This window comes from Elephantulus edwardii, unplaced genomic scaffold (assembly GCF_000299155.1).
Source record: "Elephantulus edwardii isolate Elephantulus edwardi_28Jun2011 unplaced genomic scaffold, EleEdw1.0 scaffold00143, whole genome shotgun sequence".
NCBI classification, from domain to species: domain Eukaryota; kingdom Metazoa; phylum Chordata; class Mammalia; order Macroscelidea; family Macroscelididae; genus Elephantulus; species Elephantulus edwardii.
This window is the reverse complement of record NW_006399893.1, coordinates 4498235-4508989: the sequence shown is the minus strand read 5'-3', so window position 1 is coordinate 4508989 and position 10755 is coordinate 4498235. Positions and strand designations below refer to the sequence as shown.

Here is a 10755-nt window from a genome sequence, read left to right as displayed (position 1 = left end):
TTTGTCCTTTCATTTATTAACATGTACTTAGTTTTTTTTTTCCCCCTTCAAATAGTTGTTTATTGGCAGTGGGTTGGAAAAGGTGATGGAGTTAGCAAACAGACACCACCACACACCAATATCACAAGGGCAGCAAGAGTGATGGGAAGGAGCAGCCTGAAGCCCCAGATGAGGCCCTTCTTCTCAAGTGTTAAGTCTAAGAGGGCGCTGGGGTCTGGAGTGTCGAGGGGGGCAGCCTTAGAACACCTCCACTTAGTAGGCATGGTTAGAGACGAAGAGGGACTCGCTGGCTGCGGCCCCGGCCTGACCGCTTGGGGTGTACTTTCCTTGGCAGGCGAGGCTGTTGGCCAAGGCTCGCTTGATATACTCCTCCTGGGCTGCCTTCAGATTCTCCTTCTTCCCACCCCAGGCCTTCAATGCAGAGGCCTGCAGAGCTCGGCCATAGGAGAAGGTCAGGGCCCATGGCTTCAGCAGGGGGCACTTGTTGATGGCATTGAGGTTGATGGATGCCTCCTCCTCACTCTGGCCTCCAGACAGGAAGGTGATCCTAGTAACAGCGGGTGGCACTGTGCAGCGCAGTGCTGTAACAGTTGCCATGGCAATCTCCTCATGAGAAAACGTCTGTGTGCAGGCGTGGCCTGGGGTTACCATGTTAGGCTTCAGCAAAGTGCCTTCCAAATAGATGTGGTGGTCACTTCAGAGCCTTGTAGACAGCAGCCAGCACCTTCTCAGTTACATACTGACAGCGCTTCAGGTCATGGTCACCATCAGGGAGGGTCTCAGGCTCCACAATGGGCACAATCCCATTCTGCTGGCAGATGCTGGCATAACGGGCCAGCACGTTGGCATTTTCCATGATGGCAAGGGCTGAGGGGGTGTGCTCTCCAATCTTCAGCACACAGTGCCACTTGGCAAAGTCAGCTCCGTCCTTCTTGTACTGGGCACAGCGCTCGGACAGCCCGTCCAGCCCTTGGGTGGTGGTCTCGCCATTAGTCCCCGCCGGGGGTACCACGCCCTTGTCTACCTTGATGCCCACAACACCACCCTGAGATTTGATGACTTGGGGGAAGGGACGCCCATCATCCGCCTTCTGGTAGAGGGTCTCATGGAAGAGGATGACACCCCCGATGCAGGGGTTCACGCGGTCATCGGCGGTCAGCAGGAGCTGGCGGTAGAAGTGGCGGTTCTCCTCTGTGTTCTCGGTTCCAATGGACTGCAGGCGCTTGGCAATGCTTCCGGTGGACTCATCTGCGGCCAGGATGCCCTTGCCCGGAGCAACGATGCGATGGGAGATGTCAGAGAGCTCCTTCTTCTGCTCCGGGGTCAGCGCTGGGTATGGGTAGGGCATGGTGTTCTCTTTGGTGATTTCCTGCACGGAGGCTGGAGGAGGTGGTGGCGGGGCCTGGTCTGCAGCGCGAGTGCCGTACTTAGTTTTTTAATAGGCACTTGCTTACACATTCCTGCTTTGTTTGTTTAATCCATTATACTCTGTTCTCTTAAGGATCTTATTATAGTTATTCTTATAACTTCTTTCCGGCTTGTCTCTGAAAAATTTTCACTTCCCATCTTGGAACACGATACTATGATTAGGTTTGTTTCCAGGGACTGGTCACAGTTTAGAAAAATGACTCTTTTGCTTGCCAGGATCTCAATTCAGACCCTGCAGAGTCAAAGCTAGTGCCAAAGGGAATATGTGTTTTGTTTGTTCATTCCTGAATGCTGAACTGGATGCTAGAAAAAGGTGAACTCTATCAGTTACTGTGGAACCAGATGAGCCCTGATTATAGCTGTCCTGATACCAAGGGTGACACTAAGACCATCTACTGTGCTTTCCTGACAGCTAAACTCAAGTCTGCATGCAAAACCTGTCAAATTGGATGTGCTGCACAACTTGAAAAATAACCCACTTCATGAGTTGGAAGTGACTTTTCTAACTTTGACTTTCTGTGGAAATCCTTTGCTACCAACCAGCCAGAATGTCAGGTCCTCCTAGTCCTCATGACATTCATAACTCTCTACTCTGTACTCATGATGATGATTGGATTCAGCATTGTAATTGCATATGCCTGATTCTCCACGCTGTCAGCACTCTCTTCCCTGAAGTATCTCCCAGTGCTCATGTCATATCCTGTTAGATAGACTCCAAGCCTGTAGGACTACAACTCAGGGTTTTATGAGCAAAGATCACATTTAATTCTCCATCATTTTCATCACTTAACACACTGTTAATGATTTAAAAGGATGAAACATTTTTTAAAAACGTGTAGAACATTTATAAACTTCAGAAGCCTTTCTAGATCTGTTCTCACATGTAGTCCCCACAGTTACCCTGTGAGGGTTGGCAGATCTTTATTTGACAAATGAGGAAGATGAGAGATAAATGCTAAGTGGATTCACTGAATCACACAAACTGTGTCAGAATCAAAATTAGGATGTCATTTCCTTGATTCCTAATCTCACACTCTTTCAGTTAAAAATTGTCTAGTCACATCACTACTCTCTGTAAGCCATTCTCACCAGAGGTCTCATTTTAATTGATATTTCATTCTTAAAACTCTGTAATGTGGCTAATATTTTAAAAATATCATGCTGAGTGGAGTCAGTGAACAGAATAGAATTAAAAAGAAAGAGATGAAACTATCAGATGGATTTTATTTAAGACTCTGAGAGAGGATAGTGCAAACCCAGAACCACTGAGATGCCAAGTTACACTGAAGTTTGGGCTTTAGCACAGGGACCAGCAGATGCCTTTCTCTTTACTATGTCAGCTCAGTTTTGCAACAGTCTGCAAATAGTGAGATTGTGCCACAGTTTTGTTGAACTTCCTTCTATATCTATGGTTCCATGAGCACAACTTTAATTTTAGAGCTTAGAAGGGATGTTATTAAACATCATGAATCACATTTTGCAAATGAAAATACAAGCCTTGTAGGTTAAGTGACCTGTTCTATCAGAGTCACACAACCAGTCAGATTTCTTTGTTCAACAACTGATTCACTCAGAAAATATTTATTTGAAAATCTATTTTTGTTCCAGGAATTGTGCTATGGACTTGAAATAGAGCACAGGGTGGAGGGGATTGGGGAGAGCATAAAGCTACTTCTTCCATGGAGTTTGCATTCTGATAGAAACCATCAAAACAAAATCCCCAAACCCACTGCTGTCAGTTCATTCTGACTCCTGGCTATGTTCTATCAGTTTTCCAAGGCTGAAAATCTTAATGGAACTACATCATCTTGCTCCCTTGAACTTCCAAACCTTTGAAAGGAGTTTGTAAAAAGAAGGAAATGATAGATAATATTGATGTTGCTGTTAGGTGCTGCTGGGTCAAGTATGACTCATAGTGACCCTATAAACATTAGATCTGAAATGCGCTCTATCCTGTGCTGTCCTCATCATCTCTGCCACACTAGAGCCCACTGAAATAGTTCAATGTTAAGCCATCTTCCTTGGAGTCTTCCGCTCATTCTCTCAGCCTCCACTTTTCCAAGTATGATATTCTTTTCCAAGGACTGGACACTTCTAACAACATGCTCAAAGTATTTGAGGCAAAGTATCATTCTTCCCTCTAAGGAGCCTTTTGGCTGCATTCTCTCCAAGACATATGTATTAGTTCTCTGGTAAGTCCATAGGATATTTAGTACTCCAGCAATGCAACTTAAATAGCATTGATCCTGCAATCACTACTGTTCACTGTTCAACTCTCAGATATATAGCAAGTATGTGAAATATAGTTTGGTTCAGGTCTCTACAATGACATATTACTCTTCAGCACTTTAAAGAAGTCCTTGATTGCATCTTTTCCCAATTCAACTCATCTTTTGAGTTCATGATTGCTGGGACCGAGGGTGCTGATTGTGCATACAGTAATATGAAGTCACTGATCATTTCTATATTTTCTCCATCTATCTATTGGTCCAGTGGTGAGAATTTTTCTTTTCTTTTCTTTAAATTTTCTTGTGTCTTTTCTTTTTTTGTTTTTATTTTTTAATTAATATTAAAATTTAATGAAAGTTTTCAGAGACTTAAGAGTTTCCAGTCATTCATTTTTTGCGCTTTTCTCCTTTCACAACTCCCAATTAACTCTTCTCCTTGAAAAGAAAAAGAAAAACTCTTTCACTGTTATGAAATCCCTCCCTCCAGGTCCACTCCACTATGCAGCCTTCACTCTGGACTTCTGTAATGACAAGAATACCCATTCATATGTCCCCTCTAAACAGTTTTTTACGTCATCTGTTTCAATGCAATATACATCATTCCTCCCCTCAACCCTGATGTCAATCCTGTTTTACAACAGTGGCCCTATGCAATATTTGTCCTTTTGTGACTGAGTATAATTTTTCACTCAGCATAATGTCCTCTAGGGTCGTCCATTTTGCATACTATTTCATGATTTCCTTGTTTTTCAATGCTGCATAGTATTCCATTGTGTGAATATACCAGAGCTTCTCTATCCATTTGTTTGTTGATGGGCACTTGGGTTGTTTCCAGCTCTTTGCTATTGCAAACAAAGCCACAAATAACATGGGTGTGCATATATCTGCTTGGGTGGCAATAATGGTTTCTTTAGAGTAAATTCCCAGTAGTGGAATTGCTGGGTCAAATGGTATTTCTATTTGCAACTTTTTGAGAAAGCACCATACAGCTTTCCATTGTGGTTGCACCGTTTCACACTCTCACCAACAGTGAATAAGGGTTCCAGTTTCTCCACAACCTCACCAGCATTTGATGTTTGCTGTTCTGTTAAATTTTACTATTCTTACTGGAGTGGGATGATATCTCATAGTTGTTTTGATTTACATCTCTCTGAGAGCTAAGGATTTTGAACATTTTTTCATGTGTTTATTAGCCATCTGAATGTCTTCTTTGGTGAAGTGTCTGTTCATATCTATGCCCATTCTTCAATTGGGTTATTTACTTTTATCTTGTTATGGTAAAATTTTTGTTTTCTTGATGTTGAAATATAATCCATACTGAAAACTGTAGTCCTTGATCTTCTGCAACAAGTACTTTAAGTCCTCCTGACTTTCATCAAGGAAGATTTTATCATATGCATAATGAAAAATGTTAATGAGTCTTCTTCCAATCTTGGTGCCCCATTCTTCCTCATAAAGTTCAGTGTGTCAAGTGACTTCCTCAGCATAAATAGTAAACAAGTATGGAGAAAGGATACAACCCTGTTGAATATTTTTCTAATAGAATATGTTAGAAGGTGATAAAGTACAAGAGAAAATAAAGCAATAAGGAAAGGACTTCTGGAGTTGTTGAGGTGTCTTTGAGTCATTCATGATTCATAGTTACCTTATGAACATCAGATCTGAACTCTGTCCTACCTTATTCCATCTTTATCATCTCTGCCACACCAGAATCTATTCTCATAGTCATTGTCAATACATATAATTGAAGCTCTTCTCCTCCTTCACTGATTCTCCTCTTTTCTGAAAATGGTGTCTTTCTCCAAGGACTGGCTTCTCCTAGAAACATGTGAGACATAGTTTTACCATCCTTCCCTCTAAGGAATATCCTTGTTATACTTCCTACAAGACATATTTTATTTTTAGTTCTCTTGGTGTCTGTGAGATATTTAGTACTCTTTTCCATCACTAACAGCTTAAAGGCATTGACTCATCTTCTGTCATCTTTTGGAAAGTTGCAAATCGTCAAAATGAAATAGAGTGTATAAAGATTGACATTTTCGATGCTAGCAAGCTGAGATGGACTGGTATTGGACACTTTGAATCAGAAAATCATATGATCTATTATGCTGGCAATGAAAAATTGAAAAATAATAGTGTTATATTCATAGTAAAAAGACCCTTTTCAAGATATATTTTGAAGTACAGTGCAGTGAATGATGTTGTCAAGGTGCTGTTCAGTCACGTTTGCACCATAATGACCCTGCTGTCCTATCGTGTGCCGCCTTCACAGTCTCTGACACACTAAAGCCCACTGCTATAGTCTCTGTGTCAATACCCCTGGTTAAGGTTCTTCTTCTTTGCTGTCTCGCCTCTTTTACAAGCATGATATCCTTTTCCAAGGAATAGCCTTTCTTAGCAACATGCCCAAAGCATGTGAAACTCAGCTTTATCACCTGCCTCCAAAAAGCATTCTGGCTGCACCTTCTCCAACATTCCAGTTGTGAGTGATAGGATACTGTCCTTACACATACAAAGAATACCCTTTAAAACAAATATTATTTAAATATGTGCACCAACAACCAAAGACAAAGATGGGGAAATAGAGGGTTTCTACCAACTTCTGCAATATGAAATAGAATATGTAATCAAGATTCATTAATCATAATTGTTGGCTTGAACGGAAAAGCTAGGAAAAAAGGAAGAAGGACTGATAGTTGGAAATGATAGATTTGGTGATAGATGTGAGGTTGGAGAGAGAATGATTGTCTTTTGTATAACTAATGATTTGTTCATTGCAAATACACTTTTTAAAAATTTAATTTAGTTTGTTTATTTTTCATTTCAATGAACATCTACAGAGATTTTGGAATTCCATTCATTCATTGTTGCACCCTTCTCCCCGCACAAACCCCTCTCCCTCCCCCCCTCCTTTGCTCCTCTTCTTGAAAAGCAAAAGAAAAACTCCCTCATTGGTACACAATCCCCCCCCTGCACCTCCCCAAACCCCACCCCCAGCCCCAAATATAATCCACTCTGCAACCCTCATTGCACACTCCTACGATAAAAATAATGCCCTAAAATATAATACTTTTAGACTATTCTCTCCCCCATAGACTTCAATGCCGTAAACATATTTCATCCAGTTTTTCTCAGTCTTACCCCCACCCACCTTGTGTTTTAAAAACACAAGGAATGACTCTACATGTGATCCTCACCTGATGGATTGCATAGGAATCAGATTGATTACATTTGTGGAAAGGATCATTGGAGAAGCTCCGTATCAGTAGAAATCAGGCTGGTGCTGATTGTGGAACAAACCATTGGTTTCTCATGTGTAAGTTCAAATTGGACTTCTAGAGACTCAGGTTAAATTTTAAACAGGATTTAAGGGAGGTTGTACTTACTAAGAATGTGACCTTTTAAAGAAAGAAAGTAGAAAGAGAGTTGCTGTTGTTGTTAGGTGCTGGATCCTAACAACTCCATGAATAGATCTAGACTTTGTCCTTTCCTACACCATCCTCACAGTTTCTGTCATGCTCAACTCCATTGTTACAGTAACTGTACCAATTCATCACTTGATGGTTTCCCTCTCCTTTTCTGTCCCTCTACTTTTCCTAGCATGATGCCTTTTTCTAAAGACTGGTATTTCCTGACAGCATGCTAACTATGTTAGATGAAGTTTCACCAATCTTTGGTGGTCTAGTCTGTAGGCAATTGTGCTGCTAACCCAAGGTCACACCTCGCTGGGAGTTCAAATCCATCAGCTGCTCCTTGGGAGAAAGATTTATTATAATCTCCTTTTGAAATATTTACAGACTTGGAAACTGCTTGAGGGTCAGCTATGAGTTTGTTCTGACTTCATGGTAATAAGGTTTTTTTTTGTTTTTGTTTGTTTGGTTTTCCTCCAAGGAGCAACTTGTCTGCACTTACTCCAAAACAACTTTGTTGGTTCTTTTGGCAGTCCATGGTGCATTCAATATCCTTCATCAGCACTACAATTCAAAGGCATCTATTCTCTGTTTTTTCTTATTCATTGCCCAACTTTCTCATGAATACGAAACTGTTAAAAATACCATGGGTTGAGTCTAGGGTACTATATTCTTTAAACTGACATTCTTACTTTATTTCTTGACAGTAGATTTGTTCAATGCAGTATATCTTCGAATTCTTGACTGCTTCTACCATAGATGTTAATTGCGGAGACAAGTAAAATAATATCCTTGACAATTTTAATTTTTCCTCCCTCTATCATGATGTAGCCGATTGGTCCACGTGTGAGGATTTTTGCTTTGTTGATGCCGTAATCAATATAGTGAAAGCTGTGATATTTTATCTCCCTCAGTAAATGCTTTAAATCTTATTCACTTTCTGCAAGGTTACATTAGTTACATTGCATAGGATGTTAACAAATCTTCCTCTAATCTTAATACTGTGTTCTTCTTTAGACAGTCTAGCTTCTAAAATTATTTTCCCATTATACAAATTGAGTATATATTGAGAAAGGGTACATACCTGGTGCATACTTTTCTTAATTCTAAGCCTTCTAAACCAGACAAAGAGATACTGTATGGTCTGTGGCACAGTAAAGTAATGAGAATAGCTTGGAGAAAGCTGTGTAAAAGCTATAAGGCAAGGACATAAAAACTTTGGGACGACAGGGCCAAGATATCTGGAGAAGAGTGAGAAACTTGCAGAATATAAGTATTAAAATGCATTATAGTCACCTGAGGATGTAAACAGCATGAAGATTTCCACACAACTTTGTACACCATAGTAAGAACTTGGTTTTTTTACTCAGAGTTAGTGAGACATTTGAAACTTTAAGCAATGAAATGATAGGAGTAAGTTTAGTTTTAAGTGCTTTATAATTTGTGTATTGATGAGCTTGTACCTGAGTTAAGTTAGGGTAGAATAAGAAAATCAGTTAAATAGTTGCTTTAATAACCTAGAGTAAGATGGTGTCTCAGACCGGATTGTTGCTGTCTGATACCATGGAGATGACTTGGACTCATAGTGACCCTACGTACAATAGATTGAAATCCTACCTGATCTACCAGGGATGGTAGATATAGTGAAAATGAAGTGATTTATAGATGTATTTTGAACGTAGAATCAAGAGGATATGATACAGGGTTGAGTTTGAGATGAAAAAGAAGGAGAATTTATGATAACTCCAAGGTCTTTAGACTGTAAAACTGAAAAGAAATAGATGCAGTTAACCAATGTAGTAAAGGCTACACGTAGAACAAGTTTGAAGGAATAGTTCAATTTTAGAAGTGTTTTCTTTGAGATGTGTATTCATATTTAAGCAATAGTGGTAAATGGGGAGCTAAATGTGAGTCTGGAGTTTATGCAAGAGAATTGGATAAGAGAATTTAATGGTCATCAAAGTCAGAGTGCATTTGAGGCCTCAGAATATCAAGGAAGTGAGTGTAGATAGAGAAAAGAAACAAGTCTAAGGAGTAAGCCTTTAAATACATTAGGTACGTTAGTCTCAAATTTAGTCATAGGATATCTTTACTTTTTTTCATTTTAATTAATTTATTTTTCATTTCAATGAACATCTACAGAGATTTTGGAATTCCATTGCACTGGAATGTTGGTGTAATGCTCAAGTAACTAGAAATGTAGACCATTGGAGCCACTATTTTACAAACGTCTCTAAAGAATCCAATATATTGGACCTTAGAGTAAAGGTAAGTAAAGGGTGGAGCCTGCTTCAGGGGGTAGCTTAAAATCCTTCATGAGGCTTGGGGACAAGAGTCTCCCTCCACTCTGGAAGTTGCCTGGGTAACTGGTGGGATGGCTGACATCTCGATGGGGCCTCCTCTTGGTGGCAGCCAGGCAAGGGAAGTTTCTAAGGTCCTTTTTCTTATGTGTCACTGTTTGTTTTGCCCTTCTGAAGTGGGTGGGCCGACCTGGGCCTTAGAGTAAGGGCAAATAAAGGGTGGATGGAGCCTGCTTCTTCCAGGTTGTATAACCCTGGTAAGTCCACTTGCTGTGCAGAGGTAACTCATGGTTGCTGTGAAGCTGAACACTGTGAAACTGTTGTGTCAAATGTGAGAATGGTTACCCATGGTGGACAGTGTTTGGTGGAGCTCCCCGATTAAAACAAGCTTGGAAGCAGAAGTGGCATCCATTTCAATAATAGCTTGCCTCTGAAAACCCTATGAACCTGGATAAAGGACGAAAGTTATACCGGTGTCCATGTCTTTCGTTCATGGGGTCACTGTGTGTTGCCTCCGGCTCGATGGCACTTAACAACAACAACATCTCAAATTCTAAAATAATATATCAAAATTTTATAATAGTCTTTCACGATACTTAGAGACCTCTGATGACCTAGTGGTAAGTGCTGCACTGCCAACCTGAAGGCATGCCGTTTGAATCAACCAGGTGCTCCACAGAAGATAGACTATCTCCTCCAATCTACTGCTTCTGAAAACTTGCTGAAGGGTCAGCTATGGATGAGCTCTGACTCAATATTATATAACAACAAGATACTTAACAATTTTCTAAACGTCTCTCCTTTATCATGAAAGAAACTTTCTTACTTGAGTGTTAAGATTTAAAAAGATAAAGGTAGCATTTGGCTACCTCCTCTTTACCCCCGACCCTCTAACTGTTTTTGTGGACTTTCTCCAGGTTGGCTATATACCCTTAAGCAATTAGGTTTCAATAACTTGAATAGTATTAACCGTATACTAAGGAGCTCCCTTGCTATAGTCCTTAGCATGTCATGTTGATAATCAAAAGGCCACATGTCTGCAGCAGTTTGACTTCACCAATGACTCTCGGGGAAAAAGATGGACTGTTTCCTCCCCCTAGGATTTACCATTTGTGGAAACTTGTCTAAGGGTTGCTATGAGTCAGAATAGATTTGATTGGCATCAAATGGAGTGAAATATGTGCTAGTTTTCTATGTCTATGTAAATATATTGCTTTGTGGGACTCTAGAAATTTCAGAAAACTGCTTCTTTTGAAGAATAGGATTTTCTGAAGTTAATTTTGAGGTGGTTAAACACACATCAGTCTTTTATAGGCATTGCTTCTCAAATTTAAGTCTATTTGAGAATACCTGGAAAGTGCAAATGGTTAATGCACTCAGTTGATAATT

The 10755-nt window shown here is 40.3% G+C and overlaps 1 pseudogene; it reads right to left on the bottom strand.

The window, feature by feature from the left end:
- Positions 1-252: 252 nt before the first annotated feature.
- Positions 253-2120, bottom strand: LOC102852413 (annotated as a pseudogene).
- Between the last annotated feature and the right edge of the window lie 8635 nt (positions 2121-10755).